This window comes from Danio rerio, chromosome 17 (assembly GCF_052040795.2).
Source record: "Danio rerio strain M-AB ecotype USA chromosome 17, GRCz13ab, whole genome shotgun sequence".
NCBI lineage: Eukaryota > Metazoa > Chordata > Actinopteri > Cypriniformes > Danionidae > Danio > Danio rerio.
The window spans coordinates 31,395,953-31,422,963 of record NC_141037.1 but is presented as its reverse complement, the minus strand read 5'-3'; the positions used below and the strand labels follow the sequence as shown (position 1 = coordinate 31,422,963).

The 27,011-nt window shown below is 34.7% G+C and overlaps 1 protein-coding gene across 15 annotated transcripts in view; it reads left to right on the top strand.

The window, feature by feature from the left end:
• The window catches only part of esrrga (estrogen-related receptor gamma a), a 254,433-nt gene that overhangs the window by 158 nt on the left and 227,264 nt on the right, over window positions 1–27,011 (top strand). For 7 of the 15 annotated variants that reach the window (XM_087288849.1, XM_087288844.1, XM_087288837.1 and 4 more), the window contains exon 2: window positions 1,785–1,889. The gene's annotated coding sequence lies outside the window, so the exon portion shown is untranslated. Of the gene's footprint in view, window positions 1–19; window positions 287–1,784; window positions 1,890–4,303; window positions 4,689–27,011 lie in introns of those variants that run through there. The other 8 variants (XM_087288841.1, XM_087288836.1, XM_087288850.1 and 5 more) reach the window with 6 other exon arrangements.

Below are 27,011 nucleotides of genomic sequence, written 5' to 3'. Positions count from 1 at the left end.
TTCACCCTCTTTTTGTTTCATATCAGTGTCGACCGACATTCCGAAATGAATTTATCCACAAACATCATCAACTCGAGAAAGTCAGAGGGATGTTGAGGACAAAGTGCGCGTGTATCAGATATACACGACTAAAGATTGTCCCACCGTCACTGTATTCGTAACTTTAGCCGCTGTCGATGGAAATAATGCGCATTGTTTAGCGAGTGGAGCGCTTGTCCTTGAAATGTTTAGTAACATTGAGATGGAGACAGACAGCGACGCGGCCGCCATCAGATCGATTCATTCCGTAAGCTTGAGAAATTGCTCAATTCTGTTAGAAAGCGACGTTTCTGCCGAGCACATGGCAGCGTGTCAAGCGAACGACACGCTGGATGTGTTATCGTATTTGATGGGACACCCACCAGGATAACGTGAGCTGAGAGCTGCAGTTTTAGACAATATGAATCAGCAACACATCTATAACGTTAGATTTTCTGATGTCTCGGATACTCTTGTTCTGTTTTATTTACAGTAAACAGCAGTGTTGATCCCAATTCACAAACTAGCTCGAAATATGCGATGTCAGTTCGCCTTAAGGTATTTTACTTTATCAGAGCCTCTCTATAGAGTCAGAAATATTTATGAAGTTATTTTTGACTGTTCTCCACAGAAGGAGGTTGCAAGTGTTCACTCATTTTTGCCATTTTTATAAATGGCATCCACGTACTTAGTTTAGAATCATGTAAACTAATATTTTTTGATAAAATATTGACAGAAAGACCATTGACAGAAAGACCAGGAAATACCTAAACATCAAATGTATAGCCTGCACTTTCCAAAAAATAAAAAATAAAAAATAACTTAACCAGAATGGTATTTTAGCCCACATTTTCCAGGGCAGGATCTTACTGTAAAATTTTTAAATGATATATTCGTTTAAAAAAAGATGCAAAAACTACTTTTACATTTGGTACAATCAGCAAGCGATCAGCAAGCTAAATTGTACAATTAGTAGGTTTTTAAATGTAATTTATTTATTTATTGGGGAGAATCAGATGGTTTGACATCAAAAGCTTGCTTTGTGTTAGATTGCACCTAAGATGACAAACAATCTTATGAATGTTGCATACAAACTATGGAATTTTTAAAACAAAAGTAATTTTCGCACATTATACTGTAATACTGTTGTTTTTTTAACCCATGATGTAGAACTTTGACAACTAAATGTATGCTTGAGTTTTTTGTCTTTTATGTTTTAGCTGCATTTGGAAAATACTTCACATTAGCAAAGGTGGAGTAATTAGTGCCTACATGGAATTCAGTTTTATGTAAAATCTATAAATGCATAAATCTGGAAAAAATTATGAAGGTTTTTTGGTATATCAAGACATTTTAGAGCATAAGTGTCTTAAAAATGGCACTGAAAGGTTTATAGTTGTAGATTACAAACTAATTCTAGGTCTAACAAAAGTCGATGTGATATGCATATGTAGCTGCTTTTGCCGAAGACACCATGCCATTTTTAGCTTGCAGCTACTAGTCTGTATCTTTAGTCATGACATGTTTTACTTATGTTTAACTTAACAAACTTTCAGTAATGTTTTTATTTATTTTTTATTGTAGTAAATACAACTCATGTACCATGATATCGACCATGATATTTTGCATTAGCCTTCAAATATAACTGGGTGTGGTAAGATTGTGTCAGATTTTTATATTGTAATTTTTATTTTTGAAAACATGCACACATCAAATTTTGGTAAATATTTTCAGTGTGTAACATTGTATTTTTTATTCTTTTCAAGGCTTTTCAGCCCCTGTCAACTATCTGTCAGTGTATGGAAAAGAACAGCATGAACATGCCTCAGAAGGTCTACTTTTGTCTCCTACAGTTTTGCGGTGACATCAGGGTAAGTACATTTTTACAGAATTATAACTAATTTAAAGCAAATCAAGTTATAAAAGCATCACATTAGCAACAGAAGTACATTATATTGCTCAAAGACTTCACATTGCATTCAACCTTGAGGAATTTAGAAGTGACCTTAGCAGTTTTTAATCAAAGGTTATGAAAACTTGTTCTAAAAAAAGGGGCCAATACCTTAGCATGTTAGGACTACTATGTGTTTACTAGCTAACAGCCAGTTATGTGCCTTGGATTCTCAGGTTTCAACAATTACAGAAAAAAAAGATTGTATAAAAAGTTTTTTTAGCTGTTAAAGGTGAAAAGATCAAATAAAACAAAAGACATTCAATTGAACTAATGAAATGTTTTAGTCTTTACTTTTATTGTTCAGAAATAAAATCTCTGATTAATTGATTGCATTTAAGAAAATATGGGACAGTGGCATCAGCAGTTGAATAAAATCATTCTGATTCTTGAATCCTAATATAGCATTTAAGTGAATACTAAATATATAATAGGCATTAAGTTTAAAGCCACAGCATTTAATTATTAAGCTGTGAAAATGCCCTGCTCCTCCAAACAAAAGAAGACAGCCTGTTTCATACAATTGTATATATGCACAGTTTTCCAGTTCCTATATTTTCAATATAATCCATTCAAATTTTTCAACATAGGCTCATTCTGAAAACGTAGCCCTATATACATTTATGGCGAATACGAATTATGTAGCTAGAGGAATGTATGGCTGCATTTCATCTTTAAAACGAACGCTACGGGGCGGTATGACTGTTTCTTGTCACGCTTACCAGCTGACCGCTTACTTGTGTATAAATGACTTTTACGCTGTTACCAGTTTGTTCAGTGGCTCATCGTGTAGGTGAGGATTTGAAATAAAGAGTAAAGTTGACCATGGTGACTGGTTTGAGTCCGGCACAGAACGGTTCCAGAAAGCAGGTAAAACAAAACAAAAGACAAAAAATACAACAAACAAGTAAATAATAGGGTGAGAATGTGTTAAAATCTGAAAACGTCGTAAAAATCTTGCCTCATTCACCCTAGCAGCGACTGTTGTAGGTCTACAGCACAGAGAATACAATGAGCCTCAGAGCGAGCTGAGAGAGGATCACGTGAGCTCTACTTGTGCTCCTATTGGCTGTCACTCAAGAAAGTAGCTTTTCATTTGCATAAAGTTAAAGGATTCTCAACTTTGTCGCATCCCTTGACATGCCCACCTAGTCGCCAATAGTTGCTGTCGCTTTCTTTCACAGAGGTTGGCGAAAGTTGTTTACTATCCATTGAAATAAACAGTCGCTTCTCGCTTTGCCTCTGTGAGTCGCTCATAGCATGAATGAAGCTTCAGGCAGCCGCAAGAGCTTTTCTTTTTCTGGATTGTTTTTCAAATCACTGTCGGTTGGGTTTAGGGAAGTTGGTGGGGGCTGGACAATCAGTGCTTTTTAGAACACTTTTGGTTGGGTTTAGGGAAGGGGGTGGGTTGGTGTATTGGTCAGTCAGTCAGTCAGTCAGTAAGTCAGTCGTCAGTGGCTTTTGGTGGATTTACGCCAGAAGAACAGGCGTAAAAGGCACTTGCGAGAGAAAATTTGAGATCTTAAAAAGCATACACACCGGCCTCTGGTGGATTCACGAAAACAAAAACTGCAAAAAACGTATCTCCTGGGATGTATTTGGCACACTCCAGAAATGTATATAGGGATGCATAATCAGAATAAGCCTGGGTTAATTTATTTATATGTCCTCTTGATCAGATTAGAAAAGGTTTAAACTAGCCCTAACAAGCTAATATATTTCATTCTGATTGAGTTCAGTCAGATCAATAAAGGTGTTTGGATAAAGAATTTTTTGTGTAACTGAACCATCAATCCAATTACTGATGGTCTGTTTGTTCGCATGTAAACAGCCATTAATACTTCAAATGAGGTTTGAATGTACAATGTGAAATATCAGTGTTTGAATACCTAGGATTAATTTTAACCTTGAGTAAATAATGAGCAATGCTAAATGTGAAGCAGGAAGATTCCATTCACCGGGGGTTTAGAATGACCCATGATTAACTAATTCATGTGTGAAAAGCTCTATAGTCAGGTGTCTGTTGTTTCATTAGAGAGCTGTTCATGGTTTATGCTGACTCCACTCAAACCTCCATTGTGAAGTGAGTAGGAAGTGCTGGAGAGCATTTCCCGAAACGTGAACCCTCTTGAAATAGCTGTTTGTTTGTTTGTTTTTAGAAGTCTGGTTTTGGAGGGGGGGTTGAACAATCAACATTTTTCACATGAGACAGGCATACATCAGGGACCACAGATCCCAGAGGCTCTTGGTTGGTGACAGTTAGCCCACTAGCCCGGAGATCCAGGCTCCCACTTCCTTGAAACGTGATGCTTCTGCTTTTCAGTAAAGCAGCTCTTTTCTGCCGGCATGCAATAGGAGATCAACCGGCGCTGTGTACTAGTACACAAGCAAGAGGGAACGAGCCGGTCAGCTTGCCCAGCAGCCTCTTTTCTCTCTCTCTCTCCCTCTCTCTCTGTTTCTCCCTCCTTCTCTCGCTCTCTCTTCCTCCCTCCTCTTTCTAACCCTCACTTGCCAAGCTAGGGTCCTGCTTAATGATTTTGAGAGAAACACACAGCCCCTGATTCAGGCTAGCTGAGGGAAAGCAAGCAGGCTTTTTTTGTGTGTGTTTGTGGTCGCTGCACTGGGAAAGGGGAGGAAAGCGAGAGGCAGCCGGCGGGCGGACGTCCTTGTCCTTGAAAAACTGCACCAGAGAACTCTTTGAGGGAAGCCAGGATCCAGAGTAAGTAAGGCACACCTCTGACGGGGAGGGACAGCGGGGTGCATGGGAGACCTGCTGCTCTGTGTTGACCCGCCAGGCTGGACTGAGCCACGGTGGTTCTGGATATGTGCTGCTTGGTTCTTTAAATGCTTAATGCTTTTGACAGGGGATTAGGTGAAACATAAAATGCCTTATGTCTCTGAAAAAGCCTGCCAAACTTTGTTCTGTGAAGCTTACGCGCTGTTGTAGTTCAAAGCCGGGTAATCTCTGTTTCACTGTGAACTGAAGCATATTGTCACAACATTGTAGGCTGATTTTGTTATTTCATTTGGTGTTATAATAGTACCGGGTTACATTCGTACAAGGACCACCTGCTTGTAGGCCACAGTGCATTTGTCTGCGCATGAGGTATTGCTTGCGATAATGTGTCTTGCACACATCATGGCAGTGAGTTTGCAGACACAATACAGGACATGCAAATGAGCGCTTGCTTCAATCCTGCTGTATTTATGTAGAGCACGAGGGATCTGGTTGTAGCTCTGTGACTGCTCTGCTAGCCAATCCAGGTCAGCCAGTCAATAATTCCCACATGCTTTACCAATACTGAAAGTATGACTCCAGCTAAAGAAGCTTTACTGATCATGTTAGTACTTACAGCGTGCAACTAGACAGGATTGGATGCAATCCTTTTATAAAAATATGTCTACATTTTGTGGGTGTACATGTGGATGTGTGTGTGTGTGTGTGTGTGTGTGTGTGTGTGTGAATAAACTCGCACCCTGTTTGCTGTGTATGCATCACTCCCTAATTGATACCCGGAGCTTTCAGAATGTGGATCGTCTATTAATACCCACAGCACTGATGCCTGCCACAGCTCTGCTGCTTGTTTGCAGTAAAAACTACAGATCTGTTTTTTTTTTTTTGGTAAACTGGTCATTTCTCTAAATTGAACAACAACAACAACCACAAATACAATACTGTGCAGATCCACAAGTATTTATCGGGACCCACAATATATCTGTACATAAGCAGTTATACTTTCAGAATTTGAGTGCTATTATTATTTTTTAAATAGTAAATTCATCAATTGTGGTTTGTTAGAATAAATATTTTTCTTTCTTTTTTTTGATAAAAAATACAAAACTGTAAAATTGTAAAATTTTGTTTCAATTTGAAATAACTGCATCCTACTGTATATTTTTAAATGTAATTACAATTAAAACCAGAAGTTTACATACACTGTATAAAAAGGCACAAACCCATTTAAAAAAAAAAGCCAGATGTTAATGTGACTAAACCTTTTCTCTTTCAGGTAAGTTAAAATTATCAAATTTGTTTCTGTCATGGTTAATAGCAGAATAATGAGAGATATTTTTTGAGAAATAGTTTTTGTCGAAAGTCAAGTTTACATACAATAAGATTATTATGCCTCTGAAAAGCTCAGATGATGATGTTAAGGTTTTGGAAGTTTCTGATTGTCGTATAGAATATTAGATTGTAGAATAGAATTTAAGGAAAATCTCAAACACGCTGCTTCCTTGTGTGACAACATGGGGAAATCAACAACCCAGAATCAACAAAAAATCCAGATTACAATTTGCTAATTTACACTGGGGAAAAGACAAATTTTTGGAGATATGTCGAGGGGTCTGATGGAACTAAGACTGAACTGTTTGGCCATACTGAACAGTGTTACATTTGGAGGACAAAGAGGAAAGCGTACAAGCCTAGGAACACCATACCAACTGTGAAGTATGGGGCGGCAGCATCATGTTGTGGGGCTGTTTTGCTGCAGGTGGGACTAGTCCACTTCACAGCATACATGGCATCATGAAGAAAGAACATAGTGTAGAAATACTGAAGCAACGTCTCAGGACATCAGCCAGGAAATTAAAACTTGGCCACAAATGAGTCTTCCTAAAATGACCCTAAGCATATTGCCAAATTAGTTAAAATGTGCTTTAAGGAAAACAGAGTGAATATTTTGGAGTGGCCATCACAAAGCCCTGACTCAATCCTATAGAAAATGTGTTGGCAGAGTTGAAAAAGCTTGTGCAAGCAAGACAGCCAACAAATCTGACTTAGTTACACCAATTCTGTAAGGAGTAATGGGCCAAAATTTCTTCAAACTATTGTGAGAAGCTTGTGGAAAGATATCCAAAACATTTGTTTTGTTGGTAACACTTTACAATAAGGTTCATTAGTTAATGCATTTACTAACATGAACTAATCAGGAACAACACTTGTACAGCATTTATTATTCATAATTGAACATTTACTAATGCATTATTAACATCCAAGTCCATGCTTGTTAACATTAGTTAATGTACCATGAGTTAACATGATCTAACAATGAACTACTGTATTTTCATCAACTAACATTAACTAACATGAACAAATACAGTAGTAGATGTATTGTTCATTGTTTGTTCATGTTAGTAAATGCATTAATTAACATTAACTAATGAACCTTATTGTAAAGTGTGACCGTTTTGTTATACAGTTTAAAAACAAAGCTAAAAAATACCAAGAAAATTTAAACTTTTGACTATCTAGAAATTAGAATAAAAAATTTTATTTTTTTTCTCATTATTCTGAATTTAGCAGATGTAAATCATTTAGGTAATCCTAACTAACCTAAAATAGTAAACGTTTAGGATGATTTAACTCCAGACATTTAAAAAAAATGATTATGTTCCTTTTTTTAGAGTGTATGTAAACTTCTGGTTTCAACTGTATCTGATTTAAAGCTACGTATTTAGGTACTTCAGTTTTGACACAATCTCTGAAATAATTTTATTAGGATTATCTGCTGCTCATGAGACATTTATTATTATTATTATCATTATTATTATTAATATAGTAATTGCTATATACCTGTTCAAAACTGTTGGACTGCTTCATGTTTTGTGGAAACTGTTTCCATGAATGTTACCATTCAAATTAATACATAAAAATATATGTTACCTTTTTTTCATTAAGGACATATGAAACTTTTCAAGAGTGAAAGCAAATACATTTATAAGGATAAAAATGTGTTTATTTTTTATAAATACTTTAAAAATCTTTTTATCAAATTGTATTTTCACTCAACTAGCAGCAAAACATTTTTTAGCATTATAGGAGTCATTGCTTTTGATTGAGTTCCAATAATAGTGTATCAGTATAATGCAGTAGAACAGCAAATCAGCGATTATAGTGATGTGTGAAAGATCATATGACATGAGAACTGGAGTAATGATGCAGAAAATTCTTTGAATGTTTTAGTTTTAGTCACAAAAAATTGTCACAATTAAAAAAAAACGAAAAAAAAAACATCTGTATCCATATTTATATTTATCTATATATCTATAGGTACAGATGTTGATATACTGTACAGGCAACCACACGTTAAATTTATATTAATCACATTGGTGGTTGAGTAGGAAAAAAATAGATTATAGTAATGAAGTAAAACAGCAAATCAGCATAGTATAATGTGCGAAAGATCATGTGACACAGAAACTGGAGTAATGATGCTGAAAATGTTTAAAATTACTGGAAAAAATTGTCACAGTTTTACATTTTTATGTATTGTTGATCAAGTGTTAAAAACAGGTTGCGTGCATCTATATCTTTATCTATATATGTGTAGAAACAGATATTGATATACACGTATTCGCATGTTAAAACACATTAATATATACAGTATTTTTTTATTTATGTGTGATACTTATATGTTAATGTGGTTTTAATATCTAGTAATATGGTTTTAATTAGTAATTAATATAAATTCTGCAGTTTATATACTAAAATCCCCATTCGCTTCTCATAAAAGATCTATTTACTGCTAATCCCTGGTTTGCTTTACAGTGCAAAAGGCCTCCAAAATCCTGTAGACTTTGAGCAAAGATGATCTCCTGATTAGTATTCCACTGTCATAATGTATCCGTCAAGTTTACAAGCTCACCCTCTTCCCAATGTATTCTGGGGCATGGTACACAGCGTGTCGCTTTAGTTCAGCAGGATTTGACTCTGGAGTTGCCGAAGTAGCCTATGCATTAATTTCTGAACGCTGAGATCTTTTGATTCCCTGTGAAGCTGGCGATCCACATAACATACGATTACTTGTTCGCATATGCGTCAATTCATTATCTCCAAAAGGCCTATTTAGTTTGTTAATCCTGAGGATTAAACACTCTGAATTAAGAAATGTGTATTACCTCACTCTCACTACCATACATGCTGTGGCCCAGATAATTTTGTCCATGTCATAAGTTTTCAAGTAAATGGGCTTCCATACGTTAGATGCTAACTACTGGCTTATTACCTTCTTATTATTAAGATACTAACAGATTATTAGCAATGGTAAGGTATGATCCTATTCTACATCCTTAATCCTACCCAAAACCCATCTTCTATCTTACTGTTAATAAGCAGCTGATTAGTAGTTTATTGAGCTGCTAGTCTTAGTTAATGGTTTGTAGTTGGTGTGAATTGTGAGCATTTATGACAGATGCAGCTAAAATGTGGTGACCTTTTTATCAGCAATAATAAAATTATGTATTTATATATTTTCCTCTTTCTAATATATTTTAAATGTGATGTTTCTTAGATGCTTTCATTTGCCTCTAGAGCATCAGAAAAAAGGGGCTTTTGTGCTCAGACTTTGTTGTGCAGCTAAGGTGTGATGGTGTTTGTAACTTTCAGCCTTGTGAGAGGCCAGTTTGAAATGTGGCTTCCTGTAGGAAATTAATCTTCTATGGTTTATTAGTGGAGGCCACACTCTGAAGTATCCTTCACCTTTTGAATAATTAACAAGCAAGCTAAACAATGTGGTAGATAGATGCCATAAATCTGAAGGCCGTGGAGGAAAACTCCTGGTCCAGCATTCATAAAGAGTCTCAAGCCATCTAAACAACTGTGAGATGAGATGAATTAATTGCGTTGTTGCTTTTGGCATCTGCAGTCTTAACATTACCTGAAGAAAAGAAAAAAAAAAGAAAGAAAAAAAAAAGACCCATCAGTCCGGTCCTCCCATTTCCATATCTTCTCTTCCTCATCTTTGGTGGATGGTTCCAGTGTTTTCTTTAAGACTAAGAGCTTTGTGTTAAAGCTACTCTCAAATTCTCGACAGATCGATACCTATAGATCCTCTAATTGGAAGCCATTAGTTATGGGGTTTATAAAGCTAGTAATTATTGTGTGTAATCTTGCAGAAAATTAAATTTGGAGTTGTGTACAGTGTATTGGAGGGAAGTTTTTTTTTTCCTGCTGCATTTACTATCTGTCAAGCGCTGCACAGCACTACTTTTTCATGTGCAGAGGCAACTTTAGTTTTCTAGCATAATATACTGCATTTATAAGGAAAAAAGAATAAGAAGAAGCTGTTTTTGGACTATGCTTTATAAACAAAAAGGACAAACACAAAATTCAAAAGAAAGTAAAGATGACATAAACATAAAATGAGCTTTTACACTCTTGCTGTATAGTAGTATTAATTACTTTATCCAACACTAGTGTACATATTACTGCATGCATTTTATATGCATGTTAGATGTATAAATATTGTAGCAGTAGTCTGGATGACAGACTATTCTTATGTTACTGACTTTAACCAAAGGTCTAGTAGTCAAATCATGCTCGTTTATGTCATAGCACAGTTGCATTGCTCATCATAGCATGAATATATTCAGTATGAGATTTATATATTGAGGTCTGTTAGGGAGTTAAAGGCAGTAAAGTGCCTGAATATGAAGCTGTTGCTGTGGATTCTCTATGGGAAGACGACAGTGCCTCAGGCAAACACACTCACACTTGGTAAAAATGGAGATAAACTTGCAACTCAAGAGTATTTTCTGTGGAGCTTTAATTACTTGACAATTCTTTGCAATGTGGTTTCTTGTCAAATATCTGTGTATGCAATACTTCTAGATGGCAAAATGACTGAAAATGAAAAAGGAAAATGTTTGACATTAATAAAGCTCTAGCCAAAAATTTAAGTGTTTAGGCATTTAAAATAAAAATACTCTCAAGCCATCTAGCATACAGTAAAAAGGTTATTTAATAAAAAAAAAACATAAAATAAAAGCACTGATGCAAATTATTCTGCACACATAAACTTATTATTGGAACTTAAGTTAAATAAGTGTTCCTGACTTTATTTAAGGTCTCTTACAGTATGTTTGTATTTAATCGAGGCCAAAATCATTTTAATTTTATAAAATAAATAAATATAAAATTTGCATTATGGCTGTGCGATTAATTGAAAAGTAATCGTAATCGACATTCAGAAACTATAATCGTTCTAATTTTTTCAGGTGATTTTTAAAAATATATTTGTTATTACTTTCCTGCTGAACTGAACAATGTTCATCACTTTGCAGCCAAATCAAATCTCTATGGTGCTATTTCCATGACAAATGTCGTGAGCGCATTCATGTAATATGATCGTATGAATTATTTTAACTTTTTTTTTTTTATAAGAAAAAAGTGACTGTTGGTTTTAGGTAATGTGTGTGTTTTAATTTTAATTGTTCGATGTTGATGTTCAATATATAATCATAGATAGTGTGTGCCTCTTTTTTAATTATGTTTAAGTCATTCAAAAATCTCTCACTTGTAAAATGTGAGCATATTAACTGTACAAAACTTGTCAGTGAACTATGAAGGCAAAACAGTAAAATAATAAAATAATCATTCAATAATCATAATCCAGTTGCAATGTTCAATTAATTGCTTTTTCACACAGGAAGCTTCAAAGGCTTGAATGTCAGTTTATGACCAATGAGAGGAATTTAGATTGGTCATTCAGTAGCTGAAAATATAAAAATGGCATTATGTTTAGTGTATATGGTCAGTGACTGATATATACAGTTAAAGTCAAAATTATTAACCCCCCCTCCCCTGAATTATTAGCACCCCTGAAGATTTTTTTCAAAACATTTCTAAACTTAGTAATTTTAATAACTCATCTCTAATAACTGATTCATTTTATCTTTGCCATGATAACAGTAAATAATATTTTACTAGATATTTTTCAAGACACTTCTATACAGCTTAAAGGCAAGTTACTGTATGGTTTGTTCTGTATTGAATAAAATATAGTTTAAAGGGGCTAATAATTTTGACTTTAATAGGATTCTTAAAAATTAAAAACTTATTTTATTTAAGCTGAAATACAACAGATAAGAGTTTCTCCAGAAGACAAATATATTATCAGACATGCTGTGAACATGGTTTGTTAAACATCATTTGTAAAATGTAAAAAAATAATAAATTCAAAGGGGGGCTAATATCAACTGTATATACAAATTCTTTATAAATTCTGTTATTAGCCAAAACAAAGTGCAGTTACAGTGTATGAGATCCATTTAAACATTGATTAGTATGGGGTTTTGGTGTACAAAAAAATGTTATGTGGAAACAATAAATGCTACTTGACACAATGTTGATACTCTAACTAAAGCCTGTGAGGGTGGGTCAAAGTATGTATTGTTTGTGACCAGGCTGAAATCTTTAAATGTTACAGTACATGTATACATCATCAGTTGCTGATGACTTGTTTCAACTGTTCATTATTTGTTGTGCACTTGATCTTTTTGCAAACCTTATAGATTTATAATTGGTTGCACGAAACCATACATTCAAGTTTTGATAGTAGTATTTTACATTTTAAACAAAGGATCATAAATATATTGCCTGGTAGAGCTGTTAAATGCATAGATCCGTATAGATTTGTGTAATTAAAGAAAAACATTTTGACGATTACCAAAATAGCAGCAAGAGATCTCTTGAACAGTGGTGCACAATTGCAGTGCAACAATAGAGGATCAAATGATATTGTGTCTTTAACATTCTGGGCATGTTGTTCACCAGTCTACATTTAGAACTGGACCACTAACAGAAAGCATTGCACCTGGTACAGTGTGCCTGCATGACCACCTCTTTTAAAATAGCTCTGTTTCTTTTTTTTTTCTTTTTTTTTGCGATCTGAGGTATCACCCTAAAAAGTTAGGTCCATTAGCTTAGCTACACGTATGGCATTTTCAGCATAAACCAACCAGGCTGATATGCAAAGCAGCTTTTGTTTAGCTGTGTAAATGAAAATTGCTAATCAATTTTACCCCTTATTTCATGGCCTGTGGTTTCTGCCCCACCCCCACCAGCTGGTTAATCATGCACAAGCTGAACACTTCATTACCCAGGACATGTTTGCCCCTTAGCGCTTTCTCGCTAGTAAATTAGTTCTTTCTATTTATACAGGTAAGGCAGGTCAGAGGTCTCCGGGTTGCAAAAGGTAAAGGGATGAAATTAATATAGCGCCAGGCTGAGCTGAGAGCCTCCCAGAAGAAAAGCCCTCCAACTTAAACAGTTTCATAAGGAGAAATGAATTGGCACTGTAGGAGTGCGGCTCTTTTTGTTCTAGCCTCAGATTGGTCCTGCTGTGTTCTTTCTGTGCTGCACTGCGTGTCCTTTGAAGCCACGAGCTCAAATCTTGGAAGCCTGTTTCCTACCCAGCGCCTGTCCTATCTGCCTCCACACCTTTGTCCATGTTCTTTCTGTGGTTTCTTGTTGCTCCATTGAAGTGATTCACTATTTCGCTGTTCCTGCAAAGAGTACTTGTGAAAATCGCAGGAGAGCCCCAGAGATTTGAGAGAGCAGTGTTTTATCTCCATGTAATCCCAGAGTGACAGTGTCTCACAATCTGTATGACGAAGCTAGTTGGAGTCCAGGAGGCTTCATATGAGCTTTATTTGGGATGAGGTGAAACAGATCCATTTCGCAGGTGTTCTGGACTGAGGTGTGCATCTTTTAATGTTTTGTTGACCTAGTTAAATGATGATCACAGTTGGTGTTGTAGTCAATATTCTGTATTTTCCCAAAATGTTTTGTTGGCTGAAAATAAAATAATAAACTTATTTTATTTTTATTAATTCATTTTCTTTTCAGTTCATTCATTCATTTATTCATTCATTTTTTTTCGGCTTAACCCCTTTGTTAATCAGGGGTCACCACAGTGGAATGAACTGACAATTTATCCAGCATATGTTTTACGCTGCGGATGCCCTTCCAGCTGCAACCCATCACTGGAAACCCCTATACACTCTCATTCACACACATACACTATGGACAACTTAGCCTACCCAATTCACCTGTACCACATGTCTTTGGACTTGTGGGGGAACCGAAGCACCCGGAGGAAATCCACGCAAACACGGGGAGAACATGCAAACTCAACACAGAAATGCCAACTGACCCAGCCGAGGCTCGAACCAGCAACCTTCTTGCTATGAGGGGGTCTTGCTACCCACTGCACCACTGTGACATTTTATTTTATTTTATTTAGTTTAATTGAATTGAATTGAATTTATTTTATTTTATTTTATTTTATTTTATTTTATTTTATTTTATTTTATTTTTATTTTATTTTATTTTATTTTATTTTATTTTATATTATATTATTTTATTTTGTGTTGTTTTGTTTATTAGTCAATATTCTGTATTTTCCCAAAATGCTGTCAATTTAATTTAATTTAATTTAATTTAATTTAATTTAATTTAATTTAATTTAATTTATGATTTTTAATTTATGATTTTTAATTTTATTTATTTATTTAATTATTTTATTATTTTTATTTTATTTATTATTATTATTATTATTTTTTTTTATTTATTTATTTATTTATTTATTTTTTATTATTTATTTTATTTTATAGTCAATATTCTGTGTTTTTCCAAAATGTTTAGTTGGATGAAACAGTTATTTTATTTTTATTTTATTTTATGCTCTATTCTGTGCCTTATAAGAAGTAATAGAAAATCATTTTATGCTAGTTCCTAAATTTAATTTACTAATGTTACTTTATTTTGTTATGAGTCGTGTTAAATTGCAGGGATGTCAATCTCTTTTCATTACAACTTTCAGAAGTTGTTTTCAAATACAAGTTATAAGTATCTTAAACTAAGATGAGATGCTGATCATGTGTAAACACAGAACACAGTATCATCCTTCACTTTAATAAAATTTTACAGAATGTAATTTCAATTTTCATACTTCAGTATTTGATATTTGCACTAAGTCGGAGAGTGATTTGCATGTCAATTTACTTACTCTACAGTGTATTTACTCTGTGATTATGAACATGTTTATTTTTTAAATTACATAATTATTTACATGAATCTAGTGTAATGATCATTTTTTCTCCCATCTGCTTATGCTCACTTAAGACATAACTAAGCAGGTTTTTTTTAATACAGATGAAATCCTTTTGACCATTAAAGCACAATATGCCACTAAACAGAACCGATTGAGGCATCAAACACTGTCTGAGAGGTGTTTGTTACTCAGGGCAAGTAATGCATTGAGATCTTATCCTCCTATGCTCGTGACTTAGATGATGTGGGAGCTAAAAGGCTTTTAAAGTTTTTCAGCTCATCTGTTGTTAAATAATTAACATTTTGTGTCCATGTGATCACAACTTCTACTTTTATTAGCTACTTTTAGTGTAACTTTTAACTTATTAACAAACTAAATTACTATGGCTTAAATTGAACTAAGTGGCTTGAAAAAGTGTATGTTGCCAGCAAAACTGTGCGTCAGTCTATGCTTGTTAAACCGTGCAAATCACGTGCAAGTAAAAAAAAGAAAAAAACACAGGTCACTTTTATTCTTATCTGTGCGCTATGGGCCATGTGGGTCACAGATCAACGACAATCCGTTTAACCCCTATACAATATAGTTAATATCAAGCAACATTGCTATTTTCACAAATGCAATGTGATTGTTATTAGGATCACAATTTTGAAATGAATCATTTAAATGACTGATTCAATGACTCACTCATTAAAATAAGATCTTGCTGCCAGCAAATGGCTGCTTTAGTGTCATATTTAGCTATGACAGGCCTAAACAGGCCAAGGTACCAACACAAAACAAAATTTGGTTTGATTATTGTTAGTAGTAAATCTTTAAGATATATATTATTGTTGCAAATCTTCCTGTCTGCTTTATATTTGGTGAAGAGCAATACTTCGGTGTAGTAAATATTAAGTTAAAGACAATTTAGGTTTGATGACAATGACAGTATACAGTATGTAAATCTAGAATGTCTAGATTGCATTCATTCTTCATACATACACTGTAAAAATTCTACAAAATTCTAGAAAAATTCTAAGTTCTAACTAACTTTTATAAGTTATGCAGGCTGTTTTAAGTTAGTTTAACATAATATAGGTTCAATGGAATCACAGGGTTAATTTGCTTCAGCTTAAAAATTTAATCCAACCAGGGATTTTTACAGTGTAGCACATTTGCAAAGTATTTTTTCCCTAATGAAATGTTGTAGCTGCTTGGAATTTTGCACACCGATTAGAAGTTACTAGGCAGATGCATGTAGGAAAAATGCGAAGAATGGTAGCCCTTAATAAGCATTATCACACACCCCTGCCCTACACAGTTTTTGGCTCAATATTTGCACGTCTGATTCTGCACCATCAAGCATCTAAAGAGAAGCAGATTGCATTGAGGTTAGAGCAACCCCCTTGCTCCTCATCAGTGAAGTGGACCACAGCACTGTGCTCCTGACCCGCCGCAGTTTTAAGAAGTCTGGCCTGAAGAGCCCATCAGCTGCTTAGGAAATGTTCTCAAGAGGTCCCTCAATCTGGCTTTCCTCATCATCTGTCCCCCTAAAAATATGAGCAATGCACCTTCTTACCCTGATCCTTCAGCATCCGATTTCATCTCGAAGGCCTATTTTAAATCTCGGGTGCAGTGCAAAGACATTCCTCTATTAATTCATTAAATGACCCAGCTGTGCTCTGCTGTGTCATATTTTCCTTTGGCCCTCTCGCTATGTACAGCCGAGGACAGTTCCAGGCTCCATGCTGTTGATTTGTTCCTGGCCGCAAGTCTTTGGATCACATCACAACTTGAGTATTTTCATTGAAACAAGAGCACCCGCATCACGTGTATTTACATATAAATATACGCTTACAGTGCATGGACAGATAGCTAAAAACAGTCGCTGGGGTGGGGGAGTCATGCTTTTTTCCAGTCCGTTCTGAGGTTACTAATGTTTACATCCAATAATAGCTAATACGCTCATCTTATCGCATTTGGAAGCTGCGACGTGCCTGCGATGCTCTTCGGGCTTTGCAATGGAAAGTCAACGTTTCAGTTTACTTGTGCCAGAGACTTAGATTAGCTTGACCCAAACTAGAGAAGGTAATTCAGTCTTTGTATACAGTATGAATGACAGTAGCCGCTAGTGCTACTGCAAGAAAGGTAAATAGATGATTAACAGAAGTCTTGCTTTTTTTTTTTTGTCTCTGTCTCTGTCTTTTTTTTTTTTTTTTTTTTTTGTAGATGGCTCCTGCCAGAACGGTTAGCATCTAGCTGACCTGAATTCTTTTGCTCATAACAGCCCTGGGTCAGATGACCCTTTCATGCTAGCACAACATCCCAGCATGATTCATGCTGAAATATGAATAAGGCTATAGGCACAGGGGTGAATTTGGAGCCAAGGGATGGCGGTGACTTCACCACGAGTTGTGTGTAGATTGATGAAGTGGACTGACAGGACGTTTGCTTGTGTACAGAATGACAGAAGGCGCTTGGCTGCTTTTCAGTGCACTCCTACATTATTTTCCTTTGTTGTTATGTCAGGACAATTCTGTTTTTTATTTTGTGTCAGAGGGGGGTGGTAATGACTTCTTATTTTTCTCCATCAGTACAATACCATAAAAAAATGTCATTGTTTCAGTAGTTAAGACTCCAAAATGTCAAAGTAATATTTGCTGCAGTGGCAAAAGATACAATGGCCCAATCCCAATTCTACCCCTTAGCCCTTCACCTAACCCATACCCCTTGTTTTGCATGCTTACGTGATGGGGTAGGGGTGTCCCAATTCTCTTTTGCTTGAAGGCTTAGGGCTAAGGGAAAGGGCTAGATAGCCATTGAAACAGAGATTTCAGGACCACACTCGAAACCAAGAGGTGAGAAAATTTCCCAGTATACGCCATCTACAATGGCAGCATGACTGCACAACGAAGGAAGGAGTTGTACAAATTAGTATTTTTTTGTCATTATTTCATTTATTTATTTATTTATTTGATGGCAAACAAGTAAATGATTTAATACATTCATAACGGTGTTTGTGTTTTACCACCATGCTTTAAAAAAAAAAAAAGTGTTACAATAAAAACGCCAAATTTTGCTCTCTATATTCCTTACTAATAACTATAACCTGTATAGTAGTCCCATAACATACTCATCTGATACTCGATGACACTATAATACCCTGTCAGAAAAGTCTAGTGGCTGAAAATGACCTTTTTACAGCATCTGCTATAATTTAAATATTGTTTTTGTGTGTTTATATAAATGAATAAGGCCAGGGTGTAAATACTGTACACAATACACTTACAATCTTATTGCCACATTATATTATTATGATAACAGGATATTGTTGCCTTCAGTGATTTTCTGAAGATAATTACCAAAAAATAACACAACTGTAGTAATTACAGCAGTTAACGTCATCGATTTCATATGAAGTAAGAGATTGCGATGACATGATGATGTGTGGAGGTGTTGTAGTGCTGTCCCATTTCTTAGGAGTACATTTTGAGTGCTAGGGGTACAAAAATAGAATTGGGATTGGGCATATATGTGCTTCATACACTCTCCTGTAGTAATTGGATGTTCATCATGTGATCTTAGTATGGTGGCAATGAAACAGCCTTTTCTCATTTTGTGCATACATATCTTATAACACTTTTTAATGTGTGTATGTGTTTGTGCGTGTGTACCTAATATTCCCTACATTATGAAGACCTAATATCCCATAGGTTGAGTGATTTCAGTAATTGTATGACCATTTTTATGCTTCCCATGAGGAAAACATCACTCAGAAAGAAATATTTTGAAAAAGTTAAATTGAGAGAGTTGTGTTTAGGGTAGGGCTGGGGTACATGCATAGAAAGTACAGTTTATACAGTATTTAAATAATCATATTATTTTTTATATAAAATGCAATACATTTAATCTGCAATGTAACATCAGCTTTTAATTTAGCTAAATTATTTTATTTCAAATAAATGCTGTTCTTTTGCAGTTTCCATTTATCAGATAATTCTGAAAAAAAGAAGAAATGTATCGCATTCCAAGGTAATATGATTTCTGAGGGATCATGTGAACCAGAAAACTGCTGAAAGTTCAATTTTGTATTGACAGGAATATAATGGTAACATTTTTTTTTTTTTTGTGTAAGTTTCATTATTTTTCTTTTCTGTTCATTTTTAACCAAAAATGTTATGTATAATTGGTATTAGAACTGAATGGTAATTAAGGTAAAAACTACAATTACCATATATTTATTTTGTGTGGAGCTTATTGATAGTGGTAACTGTTGTATAGATTTGACTATTTAAGTATTTTCCACTTTCAACTCCATAAAGTAATCCACATTATATCTAATTAGCAAATACGTCAAACTGAAATGTACATCAGGGAAAGGCAATGATTTTAGCCATCGCCACAGAAGTAGAACACATGTGCATGAGTCTCCAAACAGGCTTCTGTGGCCCCGGTGCCACAGATAAGACAGCAGAGTGCAGCGCGAGCACCACAGCTTCCCGGGTGACATCAGCCGCTCTGTGATCTGGCACACTTTCATTCGGTAACAGATTAAAAAGCCTCTTGGTGCGCCCCAACTCCGGCAGCGCTCGCTCGCTCGCTCCCTCTTTCCATCAGGCAGAAAGAGGGTGAGGGAAACGAGTGAATCAGAGTGATACTGGAGCTCTGCATGCTTCAGGCTGTCCCTAAACTGCATCTCTCTCACTATCTCTCGTTCTCACTATTCATCTTTCACATATACAGCGCACCATAACTCTCAGTTCACAGCAAGGGTATACCATGGAAAAAAGAAAGTAGAGAGGAAAGCTGGGGACCAAACTTTTTTGTGTACGCACGTGGCGTTGGAGACGGAAAGCCGCTAATCCGTCGTGCTGGCCGAGTGGAAAGGGCAGACATATTTATAGCAAACTGAATCACTCGCCTCACAAATGCACAACGAGCTCTGGCCGTGATATTTCAGCTCTGTGGTGCAAATACAGCAAAGCTCTATGCAAACTAGACTTAAGACACTGGATTCGGCAACTGACTCTTTCAGTGCAAAGGTGCTCTGGAGAAACAGGTGGTGTGGCGCAGAGCATATGAGCCTTGTTTGCTTCATTCATACTCCGATGCTGTTTTAGAGAACCTGGTCTCTGTTTTAAAGGCAAATTAGAAGCACTTTTTAATACAGCATTCATTGTACATTCAAAGGCTATGTGAATGTCATTGTTTTCTAATGAAACAATAGCCTAATAGAGCATTGTAGTTAAGGTATTTAAATGTATCGTTTGGACCAGAATTAATAACATATAATATTCTAAAATGCACCCATACACTATTTTTCGTAGATGTGGTAATTAAGAGCAGCGTTTTGTTCATGAATATAATTTTTGGTGTTATTTATATTTATTTCATTTCATTTTGTTTTATTGTAGAATTGTGCTGCTTAATTACTTATGCAGTCAGAGTAATTTATTTGCACGAACATTTTTGTTTTAATGGGTTGAATATAATTTTATTATTTAGACAATACATCTTATTTTTTAGCAAAGACAAAAGTAGTGTGGGAAAAAAATGCTGAAGTCTTTCTTTATAATACTTCATGAATCATCATAAATAATTAACAATTAAACAGATAATATATTTAATCAGTAAATAATATATAGTGTGCTTCCCATAGGTTTAAAATATACTTGTGTCTACCTACATGTGACCTACATTATTTTTAATAATATTTGTATTTATTAAACCATTTCTTTTCAATGGGTTGAAGAATGGGTTTAAGTTTAGGTTTTTTTTTAAATAAAAAAAGAAATCCATTAATTATTTTACTTTTATTCTATTCAGAGACCATGTGCACCCACTGACAGGTCAAATCTGATGCTGACATTTTGTACAGTATTGCCAAAGCATGTTAGATATGTATAACATGCGTAATATATCAACATCATCAAATAAAAAAAATATACAGCAAATGAGAAGTAAATGACATAAAGGAATGAAAACATCTATGGAATAAAAATCTCTAAAAATTAGAATAATTACAAGAAATAAAAGTGTGGATAATTTAAATCAAATATTCAAAATAGCTCAATATTCAAAGGCAAATGAGTTAATTAACCATTTCTAATGGTGTACAAATATTTTGCAGCCAGTTCAGATGAAATTTCGTCCTCTCTGAGTAAATAGAAAACGTTATCTGAGTGGTTTAGATCAAAGAATTAACTATATATTGTTTCTCTCTGTCTTGCGGCTGTGAATGCGCTGTCAGTTGCGAAGCCAAGCGAAAGTAAATCAGGCTTAAAATAAAAATGAGAACAGTTTAGAAAGCGAAAACAAAAGCCGGATCCTGGACATTTTAGGAGATTTAGAAACACCAGACAGACGCATTTTTAAGTTTTAAAAAGGCATGTCTTTGTGGGTCTGCAGAGCACGTGAGATTGTCTGTGGGAGTGTTGACAGGTCGCGCATGCACAACGAAAAGTAGGAAATGTGTAGGGCTAGAGGAGATTTTCCACTGTTTAATCGATCGTGGATGTTTGTCTATGGGGCGGATACAAAAAAAGTGTAAAAGGATGATAATTATTAAAAAATAAATGTCACCAAGTATACTTGCCGTTAGTATACAAAGATGGCTGCCCAAGTAAAGTTTATGTGTGGGAAGCACTAATATATATACACAACAAGAAATAAATAATAATGAATTAAATAAAAAATGACTTAAATATAGGCTTACATTGGTATCTGATTTTCTTGTTGCAATTAATGGCTGAAGCCCGTATTACGATACTGACTTTAGCTGACCAAAATTTCTTTCTTTTAACAGGTGTAATAATAAAAGAACAAAGAACAAAAAAAAGAAAAAAAGAAAAACAATTGCTTTATTGTAAATAAATGTTTAAATTAAATGTATAAAAACAAAAATCAGTCGCAAATACATTTGAAACTAAAATAGATAACCAGTTACTGTAAGATCTCATTAGTAAATGGTAATTAATGCATTAAAATCAGGATTGATAAATAATCATGTTTATTACGGTTACTATGTTAATGTTGGTTAAAAAATGCAACTGCGTTTTACTAATGGGTTATATGCACACAGACATTTAAATTTCTGACAGCCAGCCTGAGAGCTTTAGGTGAACTGTCTTTCTACTTTTAAGGTCTGATTTCTTGAAAGGTTAGTGATTTTCACTGCCTGATAGATATACGATATAAAGTGCGTCTCAGACCGGACAAGGAACACTGCTTTAAATTCCATTCCCACCACCATCTAGTTAAAATATGAAAATTTGTTTTACCTCTGTATTTTGAATGGAGTTTATGCACTCACCTGACGGTGCTAGAGTTTACATGGTCTTTTCATCTCATTTTAAGCTTGAACAACTAAAGGAATGCTTAAGTTTATTTAACTGATTGTATTTTAATAACATTACGATGCAGATGCTGTAAAAGGAACATTATAAACTTTAAAATAGTCACATTTAACCTTTCACCGGAAGGTTACTATTGGCTGAAAAACACTAGCTCTGCATATAGCCCATTATTAACTCAATTTAATAAAACAATTACAACTTAAAAGACATTAACTAAGCAATTGACATCACTTAGATTAATAAATGCTTCTGTATTTTCATCATGGGTTTAGTTAAACTAACTAATGTTAACAATCAGGCCTTATTGTATAGTGATAAAGACAGTAGACATATAAATGGTTTGAACATTTTGTCATCATCTCCTGCATGTTGCAGGCCAATTTAACATCTAAAAATGGTTTGAAAATAAACATTTGCTGCTGTGATTGAACAGCCACTTCAAATACACCAGTCTGAATATTCTTAAAAGGTTCCAAAAACAATCATTTACAGTGCCCATAATATCAATATCACTCATGTTCATTATCACAATATCATGCGTTATTGAATATCAGCACATGTCTAGTCAAATAAATTATGGTCAAATGATATGATTATAATTTAAAATAAATATGATACATTTCTTAGATATTATCTATTAACTTTATTACACATTTATTTATTAAAAAGTGCTTTTATATTCAAAATAGTGTTGAAAGTACTGAACTATTTTTGTATATTCTTTGATAATCAGAATAAAAAAATGCTCACTAAGCAAATAATGCATGTAAGTCTTTAAATACATCATCTTATTTTTATCTTACAATCCTCCTGTTTTTTTACATTATCCAGTCAGTCTGAAACCACAACAGCAGTGCATCCCACTGTAAGAGGCTAAATTATCATATGCATTTGTTTATATGACAAGACATGTATTTTTGACTCAAGAAGGTCCATACTGACTCCAAAGGCAGATACTGATAAGATCGAGGCCTGATATGTGGACTTTGGGGGTTTTATGATGTGGCATGTTGATTGGTCAGTTTGAATGTCTCAGCATTTGGGCTTTAGTCACATGGTCAAGAAAGATACAAAATAGATGTAAAACTCCGCTCTGTCTCTTTGCCTGCCCTGTCTTTTTCCTGGCCTGTCTTTTCCTGGTCTGCTTCTCTCCTGCTCTGCTCCTGCATCTTCTCTGCCTCTTTGAGGCCTACTTGCTCTCTTTGTCATTCCCTCCCTTTGTCTCTCCTTCTACCTCTAATAACTTTAATTTTACATTTAAGCTGGGTACAATTTATTTCAATTGTTTTATTATTTCATATTTTATCATTTTATACAGTTATTTTGTAATTAATTAAATTGTAACCATAGAGAACTATTGTCATTAAATCATCTCATTTTCAAGTATTTGTGAATTACTTTTGATTTAACATCAACATTTAATTGTTCCATATTGCAATACAATACAATCACATAATATCAGTGCTCTCCCACATTTATAGCTATTAAGACTGCCCTTATTTCGGTTTTTGGTATGAGATTGCAGAAGAATGGTTTGACTAGAAATGTACAGTTTTTTTTACCATCATGCTGATAACTTTTTTGTCACTCTACTGAACTACAGTTCGAACCACTGTGGTTAAAACCCATTCTTACACCACTATTATTAATGTTTACCATTGTGACAGTCTTCTTTTTCCAGCGTGAGGTGTCCAGTGCTCAGAACGAGAATGTACTATTTAAAGGTTTGAAGGTCACACTTTTCTAATCCTCACAGCAAATGTGTGTTGGAAGTACACCTGCGTTATATACAGTATATGCATTTATGTGTGTGTGTGTGTGTGTGTGTGTGTGTGTGTGTGTGTGTGTGTGTGTGTGTGTGTGTGTGTGTGCGCATCCTGCAGTGGCATTAGTCAGAAGAGGTATTTTGGGAGTGCAAACTGTTGGCTCTCAGTTTGAGCCCTGTCAGCATGACATTTTCATGAATCATGTTGTTTCACTGAGATGTATGACTCTCCATTTTTCCCTTGCTCTTTGACTTTTCATTTCTTTATTTCTCTCTCTCTCTTTCTCTCTCTATCTCTCTCTCTCTCTCTCTCTCTCTCGCAGGTATTCCTGGCATTCATGCTGCTTCATCAAGTAAATAAATAACACAGAATGAATTATCCATTCGAATAAGAACAGCAACAAAAACAATTAAAATGGTATGGTAAAGCAGAGTTCATTCAGAAATTAAAATTCAAAAATGACCTCACCTTCATGTCACTTGAAACATGTTTGACCTACTAGATCAAACATGTTTCAAGCCACATAAAGGTAAGGTTATTTTTATAGCACTTTAATAACAATAATTATAATAACCGGATAAAAACTAGATGCTAACCCTAAATCTAGCTCTAAACCTAATCTTAACTCATATAGTTACTACTCTATATATCAGCCAATTCTTTCAAATGAACTTTAGCCAAGCACCTATTGAGAGTAGAAATGTGTGTGAGTAAAATGGTGCTACTTTTCAAGTTGACTTGTAACTTTTCTCATTAATTCTGTAGCTTAGCACAATCATCATATCCCAAAGACTATGTTGTAATTAAATACATTTGTAATTTCATATGCAGGACTGTGTCTGTGTTTTAGTGTTTTGAAGTGGTTTGTTCATAGAGAACCCTTCTCCACATGAACTCTGCAAATGTCCCCTAAATATGTATTAAGCCCTCAAGATTGTATTGAGAATGTTTTTTATGTTGGTAAACGAAATGCATAGTTTAAATCACTGAGTATTTACATTTTTCTTAAATAGATATAAAATAATGTTCTTGTGACTTAATTATTTCTGTAGGACACATTTGTTTGTTTTTTCAAGGACCAGAACAAAATAATTACATAAAACTAAATGATAAAGATGTAGCTTAAAACGCAAAAAAAAATGCTATTTTGAAAAACTACTTGGCAGTTTTGAATAAACAAGAATTAGTTGCATAGACGTAAAGACTAAATTGAACAAATTGTATAATTAGAAAGACAAACAGTATTTTCTAGTCTTTGTCTCTCTTTAAATGGTATGTAACCAGTAAGTGTTATCAACATTTTAAAATGAAATCATGTTTATCAGACAAGAAAGTCAATATTTTCAGATCTGTCTATATATTCTTAAGTCAGGTTGATGCAATTTTGCTGCACTTTGACTTGTGCAGCATCAAACGGCCATTGCATAGCATAGGTTACTGAAATAATAAGTTTCATAGCACAGCGCTTTTCACATCCGGTGTGAAAGTCTCTTCACACCATGCAATGAATATGGTTAAAATTAAGAGTGAAACATGTATGCTGAACAATGCTGGGCAGTGCAGTAAGGCACAGAAATCCCTTTTGGTTTTTCAGGGGCCGGAAAAAAGTATTACATAAAACTAAATGATAAAGTGGTAGCTACGAAACACAGAAAAAATATAGCTATTTTGGAAAGCTGCTTGGCATTATTGATTAAACAAGAATTAATTGCATAGAAGTTCACACTTAATTAAACAAACTGTATAATTAGAAAAACAAAAAGTATTTCCCATTCTTGTTTTACTTTGTCTTATCTTACATTCTAGATATGCAAAGAGATGGGATTAAATATCAATAATAAAAAAATAATAAAATAAAACAACAACAAAAAGCATTTTCTCTTTAAATGTAATGTAACCAGTAAGCACAGCCACTACAAGCACCTACAGTACTCACTATTGTATTGTTATTGCTGTTACAAATGTGTGTGAATTATCTGTCCATTCCCATGATGGAGCCGCCAGCATGAGGGTGTCAGTAATGTGCACTTGTGAAGATGCTTATCTTGTAGTTATGATGACTGTGTTGATTCCATGTGAAAGGCTGGAGAGATTCTCATGGCTCTGCTTTGCTTTTCTGTGTGATAGTCTGCCATTGACGGGATTTAGCTCTCCGAATCTCTTGGGGGAACGTTACTTTTTATACCGCACTGCTCTAATGCAGACGATTTGGGTATTTTTGCACACGTTGTAAGTTTTGCAAACGGTGAGTCATTTGGCAGATGTCTCTTGCGATGGAACATGATGATACATAAGGCAAAGATTACCCTAGAGCCCCAGAGGAACGCTGTCATTTTCTGCCACCACTGTCCTGAAAAGAGACGCTCCAGCTCTTTCTCTCTGTCTCTGGGCCGCTGATATCTCTCTCACATCAGCAGTAGTGCAGGGACAGCAGAAGTGCTTACGTCCAGCTTTCTCTGGCTGCTTTCCCTTTGCCATTTCCCTACACAATAGGGCCAGTGACTGTCTGCACCTGAGATGATCTGAGAGATAGATAGTAAAGCGGGATGGAAGAACTCTAGCATAGTACGTCATTTTGCTGATTCTGTCCATTTCATGTCTAATTTGGTAAACTGAGTGTTCATTTGAGTCTCAAATGAGCAATTAAAAAAATAGGCATACTTTGCAAACTGTCTGAAGGTAAAACTTTGGTGGCTGTGGACATCAAAAATATGTCACACAGCAATAATAGACCATGGCAAATTTATTGGTGTTCTTTGGGATCATTATGTTATATCGTAATATGTTATTATGGTATATCCGTAGCACTTTTATCATTCAAACTACTTATTTTCATTTTGAGTGGGTATTATTGTTGTTTGTTCCACTTACAAAGTAATATGTCTCCATCATTCATAAATGAAAATAATTTGTTTCATTTCATTTAAAAATATATTTTTAATATATAATTATAATATGTTTTACAATTTATCAGGGATGTACTGAAAAAATAATTGTTTTAATTATGTATTATTTTATTAAATAATAAAGCGTATTTTGCCATTTTAAATAAATTAAATGATACTGATTTTTAAAAATATGCAAGTCAATAAAATAACCGCTTTTT